Source organism: Hylobates moloch, unplaced genomic scaffold, assembly GCF_009828535.3.
Source record: "Hylobates moloch isolate HMO894 unplaced genomic scaffold, HMol_V3 SCAFFOLD_6, whole genome shotgun sequence".
NCBI lineage: Eukaryota > Metazoa > Chordata > Mammalia > Primates > Hylobatidae > Hylobates > Hylobates moloch.
The window spans coordinates 45,290,058-45,307,499 of NW_026652281.1; the positions used below are offsets into that span (position 1 = coordinate 45,290,058).

Sequence of the window (17,442 nt, forward strand, 5' to 3'; positions counted from 1 at the left end):
CAGAATTTTTTGCAAATTATTTCAGCAATGTTTGGAGATTAATGTTTTCACTAAAATTTGCCCCAAATTGGAGCAATTACCTCTAACTACCATACTTTGAAATATTATTTCATAAGATCTTTATGTTAAAGAAATTTAAAGGAAGGAAAACTTCGTCAAACATTTCAAATAAAATAATGTTTGCATATTGCAATAATAATTTCATTTATCACCATTAAAAATTTGTAATTATAGTATACATATTTGCAATAATACACCAACATTTCACATTCACTTGATTAACTGACATTTCACATTCACTTGTTTATGTAGTCTTTAAAAAACACATTATGGTATTGTGTTCATACAACTGTTAACAAACAGAAAAAGCAAAATATAACTTACCAGACTAAATCCCAGAAGATGTCACTATACAATTTCCAATGAGTCCCAAGGGAACACAGACATAATAATTTTTCTGTTCTACTCCAGGTACTAAACATGAAATACAAAAATAAACCTTTAAGTTAACAAGTAACACAACTTATAACATGTTATCAATTCTAACTGCAAAAGAGAATGAAACTAGCAGGAGGTAGTAACATCAAGTATAGGTTATATAGGATCCAATAATTAATTAATTCAATTAATGTTGAGTTTGTTCACCTAAATGCATCCTCAAACATTTTATCATGTGTATTTCTCCGCATTCCGCTACTTAAATTCTACCTAGAGACTAGGAGTAGCTAACTGGGCTAAATAAAGAGACAAGAAAAATTAAGATAATAAGTATTGGTTTCACCATCCTAGTCCTATTCATGTGTTCAACTGATTCACAGTACTCTATGGAAAAAAAATAATGTTTAGGCTAGGATCAAAAACACAGGCCATAGTTCCTAGCTCTGGCCTTGCTAAGAACTCTGCCTCTTGACCCTGCATAAATATCAATCTCTAAAATGTGGACCATAATAACCCCCCTTCCTCCCTAATACAGTTGTTAGATGGATCAAATGAAATGAGGTAGGTGAATGCTTTACATGCTGCAAAGCTCTTTACAACTTGTGATGCTATTACTATGCAATTAATTTTTGCTATCGACTCATTTTAGCCATAAAGCAGCAACAATGTAAATCTTTCATAAGACTGATGTGAGGCGAATGATTAGAAGTCTCTTGGATAACACAACAAAAAAAGAGAGTGACTGAAAAAGCACTTTTTTATAATTACCACCTTACTTAAGGTTTCTAGCATCTCCTCTGTGCCTTCCCTCTCTTACCTGGGAAGTTAATGTGTAAGAGGATCTATCTTTATCTCCTACTTCCCTAGTTAGTAGGGTTAATTTGCTGAGAGGAGGAAAACCCTCCAAAGTCCTTTTCCACCTGTAAAAGTTTCTTTGGTTGTTGGTTTTCTGTTGGGTTAAACAACAGAAGCAGCTGGAGGGGTGTCAAATGAAGCGAGTAGATTCATTTTACCTATGTAGGTGCACAGAGTCCGAGAAGTGGCAACAGTACAATACCTTATCAAACAAAAGACAAACTACAAGAGAAAAGGCAAGGAGTTTGTAACTTTATTACTTTTCTTACCAGTACAGGAGAGTTTTATCCAAAGGAAATAGTTAATTACTGAGTTTAATATGTGCTTCTTTAGCTTGAGAAACTGGAAGGAGCTAATGCACCAAGAACTGTCATTCCAAGAAACTAGCATGTTTACCAGCCTTTGCAACTTCTTCAGATGTAGATAACAGAAACACTCCCTTTCATGTCTTTTGCCACCAACTATTCTCAAATTGGGGAACCAAAAAATCTTGAAAAGTAAGCCTTGATTCTACCCCACCAATGAAGCCTCTAGTTTTAACACACAGTAAACTGTAACAAAAATTGTTACCTACAGACAAAATGTTTATTTAATATAATTATCCCAAAGAATTTCCCCAATACTAATAACATTCATCTGCATTTCTTATTTAATGGATTTTTAACGGGAAAGAGTTTTAAAAACTAACATTTCTTTAGCATCTTCCTTATGTCAAAAGCGATATACAATTTATATCATTTAATCTTAACTAATCCATGAAGAAAATATTACTATCCCATTTTTAAAGTACTCTTTAGTAGTATCCCTATTTTAAAGTACTCTTAAGTGATACTACATGAGAGTCACAGCAGGAATTGGAACCCCAATTGGTCTGACTCCAAAGTTCATTTACTTTACACTCTGGCCTCTGCTCAATGATAAGACCACATGTATAGCCTTTTACACAATAATCATTATCCTGCAAAATGTATATCGAGTAATTTCTATAAGTGAAATTCTATTTTAAGTGTCTGGGGAGGCACTTTATCTAACAGCTTTATTGCCTCATTTGTGAAATGGTTGGGGAAACTACTTAGCTGCAAGGTTATTTCCAACTTGAAAAATATTAGGATTTGGTGGCACATCGTGGAAAGTCTTATACAAAATCCTTCTGAATCATGGACTCCTTCTCCTATGACCTTCTATTTTCTAAAATCATAAATTATGCGACAGGAAAAGAAGGTATCAACCAATACTGTCTGGTTATATGGTTGGATATCAAATACAATTATGTATTTCAGCTTTGTTTCTCAAGACCACGTCTATCACAAAGTGGGATAGATTTCATTTATACTTTTAGAAATGTCAGTTGAAAAACAAGCAGGAGGAACATTAGATATATCTTAATGTCTTAATCCTAAAGAATAGTTTTGACAGTCTTAAATCTCATTCAAACTTTCATATAATTTGCCTCGTGTATTTGGTGACAATATTCTTCTTTTCAAGCTTTTAAATGCATTAGAAAAATTTTTACACTTTCAAAGAGTTTCTTTTTCAACACCAAAAGAAAGAAATCAACTAAAACTTTAGTCTGGATCTGAAAGCAGAGGAGCCTTAAAGACATTATCCAACTCTTGCACTGGAGCTGACGTGTAAATCTAGGAAATGGTTGGTAATTTCATAGTAAACAAAGAGTAGTAACTGATTATTCCTATTATGCCAGTGCCAAGCCAAAAATAGAATATAAACACAATGTCCAAGGGAGCAACACAAGAAAAACCAAGGTGCAGGAGCTCCATTACATTCTCACTTTTTCTAATTTTGATTCTGCTTACTGCTTTGTGGGAGGAGGCGGAAGGGCAGGAGGAGCAGGAGGAGGACGAGGAGGAGGAGGAGGTATATGGTGAAAAAGAGGGAAAAATAAATAAAAAGAACAAGACCAGAAACTAACTAGTATAAGATTATACCTTTTCTTTAAGACATAACCCATAAAGAAATCTACTACAAAATTACACTAAGGGTTCTACCCCCATCTCCCACTTATAACAATTAAAAGATTGTAATATAAAAATTCCCAAAACATGTACCTTTCAAATAACACACATTTTTAGAATACTTTAAAAATCTACAATTCTCTAACGCTTGCAACTGGTTTTGGCCGATGTCTGAACACTGAAGGCTTGGAAAGATATCAACAGATTTCCTCTCCAAAACAGTCAGCAAGAGTAAAAGGAGTCCATTTGAAATTCTTAGAAGATAGACTAAATGCTGCATAAAAATAAAGACCGAAGTAAATAGAGCAAAGGCTACAGGATATAATAAATGCTTCCAGTTATAAGAAGTTGAAACAGAATGCAGTGGGACATTATCCCATAAGCAATAAAAATAGGAAAAACTAAGCATTGGCCAAGAGCTGCCCACAGACTTCTGGATAAGAAAGTCATGGGTGACTAAGCAAAAGACACCCAACATTTCACTGCAAATGGAGCTTCTACAAATAGAAAAGTTTGCAAACATTAACTACCAAATGTATCGAATTTCTCAGGTGATAGTTATTATCACAGGTAAATAAGAATGCCTTTCAAAAGAAGAGTGACTATATATCTCAATTCATAGTCAATACCCTGGCATAATTATTGAAAGCAACCCCCTTTAACTCTCAAAAGTGTCTCAGTTTGGCTGTTTTAATTGTTATCCTACTCAAAAGTAACATGGAAAGGCAATGACTTTTTTAAAAAGGGAAACACCCTTCTGCTTGAGCAGTGAATTCCCATACAGGTCTGAGTTCTTTGGGTGTACCCACTTAGGTATTCACTTATTCAGTCATTCAACAATGTTTCTTGAGTCTTATTACATATCCCCACACTGTGCAGGCACTGGTGCACATATAAAGAGATGGCCTGAGACTGCGTCAGAGGGGAGGGCAGACATGGAAATAAATCCTTCTAATAACAGTAAACCTGAATGGCACTAGGAATCCAGAAAAGGGAGTGGCTTTCCCAAAAATATACAAAGCTCCATTTGGAAATGTTTATGTCCACACAAAATCCGTACACACACACAAAAAGTGGCAAATCTCAAGCTTCGGCACAGATCACTAACAAAACAGCAGTAAGAAAAAATTTAACAACATCGATCACAAATCGTAAGATTATAAATATGAGGACCAGCACATAGCCCTTTCAAATACTGGTAAACAAAAATCTCATTCATCATTAAAGTTTATATTACAAAAAGACAAATTTTAGGCAAAGAAATTGGTACAGTAGAAGCTGTGAGTTCTAATTCTAGCTACCAAAACATTTATTTTCATTTTTTTCATGGCCCTAACCTGAAGCCCACCCACCAAAACATTTTTAAGAATGAAAGAAAGAAAGAAAGAAAGAAAGAAAGAAAGAAAGAAAAAATTTTCAGAGTGGCTATTTAAGAAGAGATCAATAATGGAAAAGCACTTGGAAAACAAACAGCAATTTTTAAAAATTCCTTTCAAAATAGTGAAAATATTTTGTAACCACTAGTTTCAAAGACCGCTAAAAACAAGCAAAAGATGAACCAAAACATCTCTGGAGGAATATTAACTGAACACTAAGCAGAAACAAAATGGTTTAACTGTCAAAGTACAACACAACAATGAAAACAAAATGTTTAGCTGCACCTAGATGCTCACCTTAGAGGTTTCTTTCAAATATTCTTACTTTACCATTTGCAACTTGCAAAAACTAAGTCATCAATACTCTAGGGTGTGACTTTTCTGAAACCATCCTTGACCTTACAAACGATTAACCTTGCCAACTTCGTAAGATAACCCATAATTCGTTCAGTAAGACAGAAATGTGTTTCTCTTTCTAGTATCAGTTCTTTTAATAGCAATCCACCCCCTTAAAGTGTAGCACTCATTATCTTTCCATTTCTGCTAGTAAAAATTAAACCTAGGTTACTAATATCTTCTTATCACGTGGTGTCATCCTTCTACTTTTAGAAAAATATTCAGTTTCACTGCAAATATGACCGACAGTAAGTGGAACTAAAGGTCAACATGCAGCCTTTACAAGAAATTTGTCTCTTAGGAAGCATCATCAAAATGGGACAGGTGTACACGGTGGAATTGGGTAATCTTTGGGAAAGCTTAAAACCAGGTACTCATTTTGATAGGCTGGTGACAAAATCCAAGTTCTCTCTGGAGGAAAGGAGCTGATCCCCCACCTCACCCCCAGCTACAAATCAGCAAAGAAATTTTAAATCCTGTACATAAAGCTTTATTACTCTCACCATATTAAATACTTTTGAGCTAATTTTATAACAGCTCTCTAAAATACACAGAAATACACAAAGAGCAAATTCATTGACTGTTATATAATATCAACAAATATATCTTATACACTGAAATAGTTACTAACACTTTCATTGGCAATTAAACTAAAATGTTAGCAAAAGCATATTCTATACATCAATTGTTATCAAATTAACAGGTCTCTGTATTCATTTAACTCCTATATTCCATCCTATTCATTTTAAGTTTATAATGCATTCACAGTTACATAATTAAAACACTGAGGATTCTGTGACACATTCATTTAACTTAATAGTGTAATCATAAATCGCGGCCAAAAGCTTCTGCCGTAATAACCAATATTATATTTTGAAATGACTGGGAAAATAAACTTTGGAAAGGCTCATTTCTACCTCTCTAGTGTCAATCCTGCATTACAGGATTTGAGAAAATAAAACAACAACCCTAAATTGTAGGTTGGCTCTTCGGAAAAAAAAAGGAAAATGAGTCTAGTAACATCAGAAATGTGCAAGAATTGTTCTTTCAGCTAGGAGCGGCAAGCACACTCTAAAATGCCTCCGTTCTTCTTCCTGCTCAAATAAAAAGTTCCCAGCTCCAGCTTTACCTGTGCACCACAGACACACACACACACACGGAAATCTTCGTTCCACCCAAATCACTAACCCACCGGGTTGAAAACTGAGGTGGAAGGAGAGGCAGGGAGTTCCTAAGCGTGTGGAACACTAGCAAGGGGAAAAGGACGGGGCCATCGTTCCCATCTCCTTTCTGGCGGAGACCTGCAGATTCCACCACTAGAGTTTGGCAGCTTCACAATGGGGCCGCGTTGCTGGAGTGCTGGAGGTCTGACTGCCACCCGCCTCGAAACCCCTCTCCTCCGCTTCCCACCTGCCCCAAAGTCCACCCGCGACAGGTGGGGCGAGGGCGGCAATGCCCGACGACATCTGCCGCTTAAGCTTCTGGCTCGGACCGGGCCCCAATCCACACGCGCGCACACGGCCACAGTCGGCCAGTCCACCCCCACTGCACCGGCAGACACTCGGAGGGCGCGGGCGGCCTCGCAGCCGGGTTGCAACCCGGACGAGGAGGGTCGGCGAGATCAGGCCACCGGGGCTCGCCCTGAGGTGCTATCTGACCCGGGCAGTCGCACCCTTAGCGCGGCCGGGCACGCAGCCAAAGGTGCAGCCGGCCGGGGAAAGCTACTTCTCAATGGGGCCTCCAGGCCCGCTGCCCCGCGGTGCGGGAACAGCGGCCAAGGGAGGGAGCGAGCGTGCGCGCCAACGCGCCCCGACTTCCGCACCGCGGCACCGCGGGAGAGGCGCTCCGGGTCGCCGAGTCCCCGCACCTCCCCAGCGAGCGCACGACGCGCGCACACGGGGGCGCACGCCCCCGCACACTCACACGCGCTGCACACTCACGGCGTCTCCGGCCCCACCCCTGTGCCAGGGAACCGCAAGCTCCCCGCACCCCGCGCGGGCCCCACCCAGTTTACCAGACTCCAGTCCCCTTCGGGTGCCTGGGAACCGGTCCACCGAGGCCAAGGGACGCTGGGGCAGCCCCGCCGCCCATCGCAGAAGCTGGTCCGGCCGAGTTTCCCCAGCACCGCGGGCATCGTGCGCCCGGCCCAGACACGAGGCGGAGAGGAAGGGGCGGCGCCGCGATTGGGGCTGGCACTGGGGATCGCAGACTGGGGCAAACCCACTCCCCCAAGCCCCCCATAACCACCACCTTTTCTGCAGCACAAAAGGTTACAGACGGAGCCGTCGTCGCCGTGCAACCTACCGATGGCCCAGGGCTCCGCTGCCTCCGCCGTGCCCGGGGCTGCGGAGCCGGAGACAGGGGCGGGAGAGGCGCAGGACTGCGGCGCCGAGATCCGGGCAGAGGCCGCCAGCCGAGCCAGCCGGGTACCCTCTCCTCTCCCACCGCGCTCAGCGCCAGCTACCGCCCTGCGTAGTCCCCGCCCCCTCCTCCTCCTCCGCCTCCTCCTCCGCCCGCCTTCCCGCCTCCTCCCTCTGGCTGCAGAGGCACAGCCCGTCAGCGCTGAGCCCGCCTCCTGCGCCCAGCTCTCAGACACCCGGAGGAAGGGCGGGCCGGCTGGCTGGAGAAAGGCGCTAAGAGGCCAGAAGAAGTTGGCGGGGGTGGGCGGGGTTGTTGACTGGTGGTGGGGAGGAGGAGTCGCAACACCCGCTCTCTAGTCTAAACCCAGCACTCCAACTAAAGAGCTCCAACTTGCGGACCTGGGAACACTCCGGCTTTCTCAGTTAAGTGGTGTGCTGATATTTGGCACTTGTGAGTCTCTGCTTAAAGGGCTCAGCACTGAGCAAAAGTACAGAAAACTAGAAGGCCATGAAATTAAAAATTACAGGGTCAGTCTACGATAACTCGTAATATCCAGTGAAGGTGGCGGGGCGGGGCGGGGGGGACTTCAAATTCAGATTCTGATTGGATTAACTATTTTTTAATTTGCACAAATGTTGATCTTGTCCATTATTGTAATAAATTATTTTCTTTGATGAAGATTTGCTTCGCTCAATTCATGTACATTTCTGCCGAACTGGTTAAGCTCAGCAATAAGAATATTTACTGGCATGCATATCCAAATTTACATCTCTCAATAACCATTTATGAGGAAGTAACCAATTATGATCCACATTTTAAAGATGCAGAAAGTTTAGGTCATATGCCTATTAAGTGGCTAAGGCTGAATGTGTACGCAGTCAGTGAACCCCAAAATTGTTTATAAGTGTTATAAATTTCGGTTCCAGTGTCAAATCAAGAGAGTTTGTTATTTTTTAAAAGACAAAATGCTTTATCTTAACATAAAAGACATAAATCTGGAGTAGATTAATACAAGTTTAAACAAGTCTTGATTCACACTTGTTCCAGAATCTACATATTTTCCTGATAATATAAAGGCAAAAAATATATAAACACCTCTAGTTCAACAGAACGACTCCCGGAGGCTGCTCAGCTATAAGACATTTTATGCTACTGCTTATGTGCCCTAAAATAAGTACGGGAAGGTAGCGGGAAGAGTAAGTTTTAAGGAATGTTCCCTAAACAATTTTAGAAAACATCAGTTACTTTTTTTTCCCAGCATAGATTTGTATGTAATTTCAAAAATATAGAAGCTAGCACAACATGATATGAATAAATAAATGAAGAAAGTTTTTTTGCATCACTACATTAGGAGAATACACTGAAAATTATTTCCGATTATAATCTGTTTGACACAATAGTGTATTGTCCTGATGATCATTCTCATAAAACCACCTCCAAAACATTGTATATTTTATATTGAGACTTAATTGCATTCCTTCCTGTCTGAAATCTTATAACTTTTTCAGAAGAATGTTTTGTACTTGCCCTTTGCTCTGAGAGTTTGGCAGTGTGCTTTGGCCAAAAGCAATAAAGTTCCCCTCTTAGTTTATTAGGCCCAAGGCTAGCTCTCTTGAGGGCATTGTCTCCAAATTGCCTCCCTCCCTGGGTGGTGCTCTATGCTCCCATCCTAACCCTGACTCTTCACCCAATCAGAACTTAAGTCAGTTCTTGAGTGTCACAAAGAACACCTAATAAACCAATTCACCAGTCAGTAATGGTTGATAATAGCTTTATGTGTGGCCCCATCAAGGATATGTTTATGCCACCTAGAGATGCTGACTGGGTACTGTCTTCACTCGGATTGGATGTGGGTTGCAAGTGCCGTGGCTGAGGGGCATATAAGGGGTGCGAGTTAATGCAGAATCCCTTCCCAGAGCTTGTTAGTGTTTTATGAAGATCTCTTCAATCTATAAAGAAAAATGGCATTCATATAAAGGGTTAGGCCCAAATGTAGAATAGACCCTGAGCCCTGAAAGGCCTTCTGAATCTGGGGACTCAGAAGCTCCATCTCACATGCTCCTTGTGTAAGTTATGTCTTTGCCTCAAGGCATTCTTTCCAGAAAATCCCTTTAAAATGACTTTAAAATGTCAGCTGTCTGGGAAATATTATACTACGTTGATGTAAATGATGTCAGCTAGCAAACAACCAGCTTGAGAGAACAGAAGAGGTGAATTTGATAGCAACATAATGATGTAAAACAGAATCTACAAAGCCAGGTGTGCAAGAAATACCACATTGGCTTCTTTTCTGTAAACTCATTTGTTTCAGGCAGGGTCTAACCAGGAAAACAGAAACCATTTTGAATATCCACAGAAGTAACTGAATGCAAGGAATTGGTAACGTAAGTGATAGAAAAAGTCAGAAGCTAATCAGGAGATGGCACAGTAATCCAGAAACTAGCAACTGCAGCCTCTAGCTGGAGAAATAAGAGAAGAGGCAGGGTTATTGGAGTCCAGGGCCCAGGCAGCATGGCCAGCCTGGTGAGAGCTGTGGCCATAGAGGAGAAACAACCACTGCCAAAGAAGCAATCTAGGGAGGGAGAAGGGGGAAATGTACTATACATTCTCCTCTCCTGCCCTCCAATCTCCTTCCAGTGCCTTGCATTGGCCAAGTCTGATACACCTGCCATGGGAGCCAGGGAAACAGCCTACGGGGATCAGCCCTTTGAGACACTGAGGAGATTAGGAGAAGAACATAGAACGTGAATCTGCATATGATTTTATTTCTCTTTAAAGGCTTTACTCTTTTGTAAAGTTCTTCCTTCACTGCCTTGAGCAGGGTCAAAGTTCCAAGAGCATATGCCAGGCCAGACCATGAGTGGATGATGATGGCAGGGAGTGGAGGGGAGGTCCTTCAGATTGCAGTCATCTGTCCACAGAGGTTTCCTTTGTTCCTTCCCGGAGCTGCCATCTATGGTTCCATGATACAGTGCACAACCCGCCTATAGAGGGGACAGCCCTGCCCTATACACTGGTTCCCTCCCTTTGGCTCCAGCACCACACCTGAGGCCAGAGGAATTTCCTAGATCCAGGACCACCCTGCTAAGCCTCACACATCCTCAGTCATTTATGTTTAGGTATTATGGTGGTCCAAGTTCAGGGCTCAAATCCCACTGCCTTGGGACATACTGACTTCTAGCCTCTTCTTTCCAGATACAAGGGAATAACTTCTTAAGGAAAATCCTTCCTCTTCATTTTTTTTCCCCAGACACTCTGCCATTGCCAGCAAACTCTATTCTGTCTCTGGGGCTTAGGCTGTTTTCAGTAAGAGCCAGAATGAAAAACTGATCTGCAGGCAACTGCTTTCTACCCTGCCACATCTCTCCCCAAGGCAACAAGGGGGTAAATACAAGTTGGAAAAAAAATCATAAATTAGTGTCTCAAAATATTATCCAGCCATAGAAGTAAGAGACAATTAGTACTGTGGACCAAGCTGAGGAGGAGAAAGGGGTAAGGAGCTTACTTTGGAATATGCTGAATTTGGTGACTCTGTGGCACACCCTCATGGAGGTGTCAAGCAGAAGGCCAGATATGTGGAGTGGGCGCTCAGGAGGGAAATGCAGGCTGCCCTTCAGCTCTTGCTAGACCACTTCTAACTCCACACTCGCGTTCTGCTTATTCATTATTTAAGCCTGTACATAATTGTTTCCTGTGGAGCATTCTTCTCCATCCCTCCCTCTCAGTCTGACTAATTCTTTGCCATTCCTCAGATTTCAGTGTAGATATCACCACCTCTAAGAAGGTTTTCTGATTCCTACTGATATTTCTCATTCCCCTAGCCTAATACCACACAGTGCTGAAATATACTATCTCCCCCTTTAGACTATACATTCCCTGAGGTCTCGGACTATGTCTAACCCCCAAAGAAAGCCCAGAGACTGACATATAACAGGTGCTCAGTAAATATTTAGCCTATTTTTACTGTGAGGAGTGGGAGAAGAACCTGTAGGTAAGGTCTGCTGAAGCCAGCTTGTATCTTGTATCTGGCTCAGAAGTACTGATTGCTAAATTTTCAGGAACTTTGCAAACTGGTTGTTAAATCATCAGTAGCTTGAAATCAGCTATGGTAGGAGTATTTACACCATAGAGATTGGCAAATTCTATAAACAGGGCTTCCCATTGCTCTCTCATCTCCCCACCCCCCGGAAAGCCAGTTTACCAGCATACCATTTGATAATCTTCAAAGGGCCCCTCCTATGTGCGGAGGAGGAAAGCAGGTCAGAGAATTAAAATCTGTGCTTTTAGAAATACTCTTTCATAGAAAGAAAATGTAATTAAGTTCCATAATTTGCATAGAAAAGCCCATTTAACTCAATTATATCAATAAAAATGAAGATAGAAAATAGAAGAAACAAAAATATAACAGCATTATAAACAACAGAGAAATCACTTCTCGGTTCCAGCTTGCTGTGGGACCTCCGGTTGGTCACTAAATTATAAGCTTCTTAAAAAACTTGAGTTGTGTTTATACATATATCCTCTACAATACCTAGACTGGCACAGAACAGGTACGCATAAACTACCACTTGAATTTGGGCAAATTAAACTACTTCTGTTGGCCTCAGCCCCTTCATTCATAAATTAAGAGGTGAGAGAAATGGTTTTCAAGAGGGCCCAAGTAGCACCCCCTTTCCTGCCCCATTCCAAACAAATTGAGAAATAAAAGGCATAAAGGTGGTGCCAATTGTTTCTGTAACATTGGAAGACATAGTTTAATGTACAATTACAGTGGTTCTATTTTTTAAATCCCATAATTAGACTGATATACCTACCCAATAAGAGGCAGTATCAGGCCAGGCAGGCCTCCCCACATCAAAGCCTGCGGAGGTAAGACTTAGGTTTTAAGGAACAGAGAACACCTGCTCCCATGCAGGCACTTTATTGCCAAGAAGGTAATGAAAACAGCTAGGTTGAGCATGCCCAGTTTAATTCTCCAACGAGATACTCTCCTCCTGCCTTGGGAAGAATATAGTGGAAAGGAGATAGATTAGGAATGTAATTACCAGTGATACTTTCTCCATTAAGACTGAAACATCAGGAGTGAGGAGGAAGTCCTCCCCCTAACAATAGATAGCATTAGATAGTCTTCAAGGTCCCTTCCAATTCTTGTTTTTTAAGACGTACTATGTGCCACACCTGTGTTAGAGTCTGGGAACCCATAGATGAGAAGATACAATCCTGTACTCAAGGACTTTAAGATTAAGTGAATAGGCAGACAAGTCATTATGCAATTACAGTGTGATGTCATAATATTTCATGATTCTCTGAAGACAATTCTATGGGAAATTGAAGTCTAAGATGTCAAACAATTGATGCACAAACTTAATCAAGGTATACCAAGACCTCTGGCTTCTTCCCAGAAAGCTGCTAAATATCAACAAAGACATGGCTAGAGATCTTGATTCTTGCCTTTTTTGATGTTCCTATGAAAGAACTGAGAGAGATTTATTCAGCAGGCAGTGTTTCCAATGAGGTAAGAAAATTACATTTGTATATCAGACTTGGCCTATGATTTCTTTCTTGGGAAAAGTTAAAAAAAAAAAGTGAGTACCCCTCACCCTCAAACTTACCTTCTGCAATGCATACACACACACACACACACACGCACACACATACCATCCTATACAGACGTTAGCCAACTCAGGTCTACAAAAGCTGGGCAGGCACTAAAGACTGGGCACCAACCCTTGTCCATGAGCCAAACCAATTCGGGATTCTAGAACCATTTAGAGAATCGAAGAATTTTTCCTTCAGGCAGAAGCCTAAAACAGTTAACATCAGGATATTCCTTGTCATAGCATGAGATGGGAACAGAGACCAGGCTTTATCTGTAGGAGTCCTGTAACTTCCATTTTATTGCCATAAAATAGAAACAGAATATGGTAATTTCAGTGGATCTCAAAAAAGCCCCCTGTATTGCTAACTTGCTATACTGCATATAGCTGTGTGTAATATTCTGTAAATTTTTATTGAAATCATTGCAACAAAATAATATATGCAAGGTTATTCATTATATTATTATAAGAGAAACAACTTAAAATTCATTAATTGGAAACTGATTAAAGAAATAATGATACAACTACTTAATATTATGCAAATATTTTAAAATGAAGAGGCTTTTTATAAATGAATACAAAGTGATCTCTAAAATATAACAGTAAATAAAAGAAAGACGTAGAGGAAAGCATTTTGTATGCTATAATTGTACAAAAAGTGTGATGAAAAGAGTTCAATATGTCGAAATTAAATGGGGAGACTTCTCCTCCTGGAAAGGAGTAGATATACTTTTCCCTAATCCTCCTGCAAAGTACAACCAAGAGTTGAGAAAATTGAGTTTATAATTTTAAAACTTCCAGAAAAGCAATTTCTGGGCCTAGATGGTTTCATTGAAGAATTCTACCATACATTTAAAAAGGAATTAACACCAATTCTGCACAATCTCTTCCAGAAAATAGAAGATGCATGAACACTTCCCAGGTCATTTTATGAAGCTAGTCTTATTCTGATACCAAAACCAGAAAAAGAGAAAAATCTAAAGAGCAATATTTCTTGTGAGTGTAGAGGCAAAACGCCTCACAAAATATTAGCAAACAGAATTCAGCAATAAACAAAAAAGAAATATACATTGTGACCAGGTGAAGTTTATTTCAGGAATTCAAGGGTGGGTCAATATTCAAAAATCATTCATTGTTACCCACCATAGTTGCAGACTAAAGGAGAAAAACTACATGATCTTACAATTTACAGAAAAGCATTTAACAAAATTCAACACCCATTCATGATTTTTTAAAAACTCATAGAAAAATGAGAATAAAGAGGAAGTTCCTCAATTTCATAAAGAGTATCAACAAAAATCTTCAGCAGACATTATATTTAATGGCGAAAGAGTGTTTTCCCCCTGAGATTCTGGGAAAAAACAAAGTTGTTTGTTCTCACCACTCTTATTCAGCATAGTGTTGGAAATTCTAGCCAGTACAGTAAACAATAAAGCAAGAAAATGAAACACAAGGCATACAGATTGGAATGGAAGAATAAAACTGCTGCTACTTGCAGATGATACGATTGTCTATATGAAAATCCCAAGGAATCTAAAAAAAAAAAAAACATAAAAATACCTAAAACTAAAGTGAGTTCTGCAAAGTTACAAGAGACAAGGTAAACATACAAAAATCTAATTATGATAAAAGTGATTATCATTTATAATCACTCAAAAACAGATAAATAGGCTAGGCACTGTGGCTCATGCCTGTAATCCCAACAGTTTGGGAGGCCAAGGTGGGAGGATTGCCTGAGCTCAAAGAGTTTGAGAGCAACTAAAAATAAAAAAAATTATCTGAGCATGGTGGTGTGCACCTATAGTCTCAGCTACTTAGGATGCTAAGGCAGGAAGATTCCTTGAGCCAGAGAAATGAAGGCTGCCGTGAGCTATGATCACAGCACTGCACTGTAGGCTGGGCAACAGAGTGAAACTTTGTCTCAAAATAAATAAGTAAATACAAACTTAGGTGTAAATCTAATCAAAGATGTACAAGATTTGTGTGCTGAAAACTACAAAACCTGGATTAAAGAAATAAAAGAAGATCTAAATCTAAATAAATTGAGAGATATGTCATGTTCATGGATTGGAGACTCATTTAGTAAAAACATCAGTTCCATAATTTATATAGAAAAGCACAATTCCTAAAATGGCTAAAATAACCTTGGTAAAGGAAAATAAAGTGAGAGGAGTCAGTCTACCCTATTTCAAGGCTTACATACCTATCATAACTAGGTATTAATAGAGGAATAGACATATAGATCAAGGAAAAAGAATAGAGAACACAGACTCATGCAAATATGACAAATTGCTTTTTGACACAGGTGCAGAAGCAATTCAATGGAGGAAAGATAGACTTTGCAACAAATAGTGCTACAACAACTAGAAATCTATAGGCAAATAAATATTGAAACTTAACCTAAGTTTTACACCTTATAACAAAAATTAACTCAAAATGAACCAAGAACTTAAATATAAAATATAAAACCATAAAACTTTTAGGGAAAAAATAGAAAACCTTGGGATCTAGGGCTAGACAAACAGTTCTTAAACATAACACAAAAAGCATGACTCATAAAAGGAAAAATTGATAAATTGGACTTCATAAAAAATAAAAATCATTTGCTTTATTAAAGACCCTATTAAGAGAATAAAAAGACAAGCTAAGCTAAGGGCAAGGCATGGTATCTCACGCCTTTAATCCAAGTGCTTTGGGAGGCTGAGGCAGGAGGTTCACATGAGACCAGGAGTTCAATACCAGCCTGGGCAACATTGCAAGACTCCATTTCTACAAAAAAATAAAAGAAAAATTAACCGAACATGGTGGGATATGCCTGTAGTCCTAGCTACTAATGAGGCTGAGGTGGGAGGACTGTTTGACTCCAGGAGTTCAAGGCTGAAGCGAGCGATAATTTTGCCACTGCATTCCAGCTGGGAAACAGAGTGAGATCAGGTCTCTTAAAAAAAAAAAAAAAAAAAAAAAGACAATCTGACTGAGAGAAAACATTTGCAGAACTCATATTAAACAAAGTAGTAGTATCTAGAATTTATAATTAATGGCTTCAAATTCAAGCTAAAAAAGCAAACAATACAATTTGAAAATGAGGCAAAGATACAAGGAGATTTCATCAGAGAATATAGATCAACAGCAAATAAGCATATGAAAAGATGTTCAAGATCATCAGCCATTAAAGCAATAAAAAGTAAAACCACAATATCACTATACAACTATCATAATGGCTAAAATAATAAAAATAATGACAACACCAAATGCTGATGAGGATGTGGAGAAACTGAATCACACATTGCTAGTAAGAATATAAAATTGTTCAGCCACTCTGGAAGATACTTTAGACAAACAATCTGGAAAAAAATTAATATGCAACCACATACAACCCAGCAATTACACTCTTGATCATTTTTCCTAGGGAAAGAAAAACTTAAATTCACCCAACAACCTGTACACAAATGCTTAGAACATTTAGCTTTATTCATAATATACAAAAATTGGAAAAAAAAAAAAAACAGATGTCCTTCAACAAGTGAATGGCTAAACTATGGTGCATACACACCATGGAATACTGCTCAGCAATTTAAGAAAAAAAACTATACATGTAACAACCTGGATGAATTTCCAGTGAATTACAGTGAGAGAAAAAACCCCAATCTCACAAGGCTACAAACTGTATGATTTCATTATAACATTATTTCATTATAACATTATAGCATCACTGAAATGACAAAATTATAGAAATGCAGAATAGATTAGTTTTTGCCAGGGTTTAAGAAGGGAGTAGGGGTGGAAAGGAAGTGGATGTGGCTATAATAGGGCAACATGTGGGATTCTTGTGATTCCATAAATATTCTGTGTCTTGGCTGTATCAATGTTAATATCCTGGTTGTGATATTGTACTATGGTTTTGATATTGTACCATAATATTAATACAGTATCATATAGTACTATACTATAAGTTACCATTGGGGAAAGCTGGGTAGAGGGTATATAGAATCCCTCTATTATTTCCTGTAACTGTATGTGAATGTACAATTATCTCAAAATAAAATGTTTTTTAAAACTGAAGAAGGATAAAAGCAACACTTATGCATATTTAGAACATATCTCTAGAAGCATAACCAAAAAGTGGACAATATAATTTTTTGTGTTTTTTTAAATCAAACTGGAAGTGACAGAGGCTGTTGGAAAGGATTTGGGGGTTTAACATGTCTCCACAAAATCTAGGAAGGAGGTGATGTGGTACAATAGGAAATAGGAACAGATGGCCATTGACTTTTTTTTTTTTTTTTTTGAGACGGAGTCTCGCTCTATCGCCCAGGCTGGAGTGCAGTGGCGCAATCTCGGCTCACTGCAAGCTCCGCCTCCCGGGTTCACGCCATTCTCCTGCCTCAGCCTCTCCGAGTAGCTGGGACTACAGGCGCCCGCCACCACGCCCGGCTAATTTTTTGT

General features: G+C 39.6%; 2 protein-coding genes across 13 annotated transcripts in view; one reads left to right on the forward strand and one right to left on the reverse strand.

The window, feature by feature from the left end:
• The window catches only part of MACIR (macrophage immunometabolism regulator), a 31,623-nt gene extending 18,953 nt beyond the window's left edge, over positions 1 to 12,670 (reverse strand). For 2 of the 6 annotated variants that reach the window (XM_058440677.1, XM_032156708.2), the window contains exons 1-2: positions 7,343 to 7,457; positions 385 to 474 (exon numbers count right to left, since the gene is read on the reverse strand). The gene's annotated coding sequence lies outside the window, so the exon portion shown is untranslated. Of the gene's footprint in view, positions 1 to 384; positions 475 to 6,448; positions 6,820 to 7,052; positions 7,210 to 7,342; positions 7,458 to 12,213 lie in introns of those variants that run through there. The other 4 variants (XM_032156710.2, XM_032156709.2, XM_058440676.1 and 1 more) reach the window with 4 other exon arrangements.
• A 75-nt stretch (positions 12,671 to 12,745) lies between these two features.
• Positions 12,746 to 17,442, forward strand: part of GIN1 (gypsy retrotransposon integrase 1) — a 176,229-nt gene continuing 171,532 nt past the window's right edge. For 4 of the 7 annotated variants that reach the window (XM_058440667.1, XM_058440670.1, XM_058440668.1 and 1 more), the window contains exon 1: positions 12,746 to 12,914. The gene's annotated coding sequence lies outside the window, so the exon portion shown is untranslated. The remainder of the gene's footprint in view (positions 12,915 to 17,442) is intronic. The other 3 variants (XM_058440673.1, XM_058440672.1, XM_058440674.1) reach the window with 1 other exon arrangement.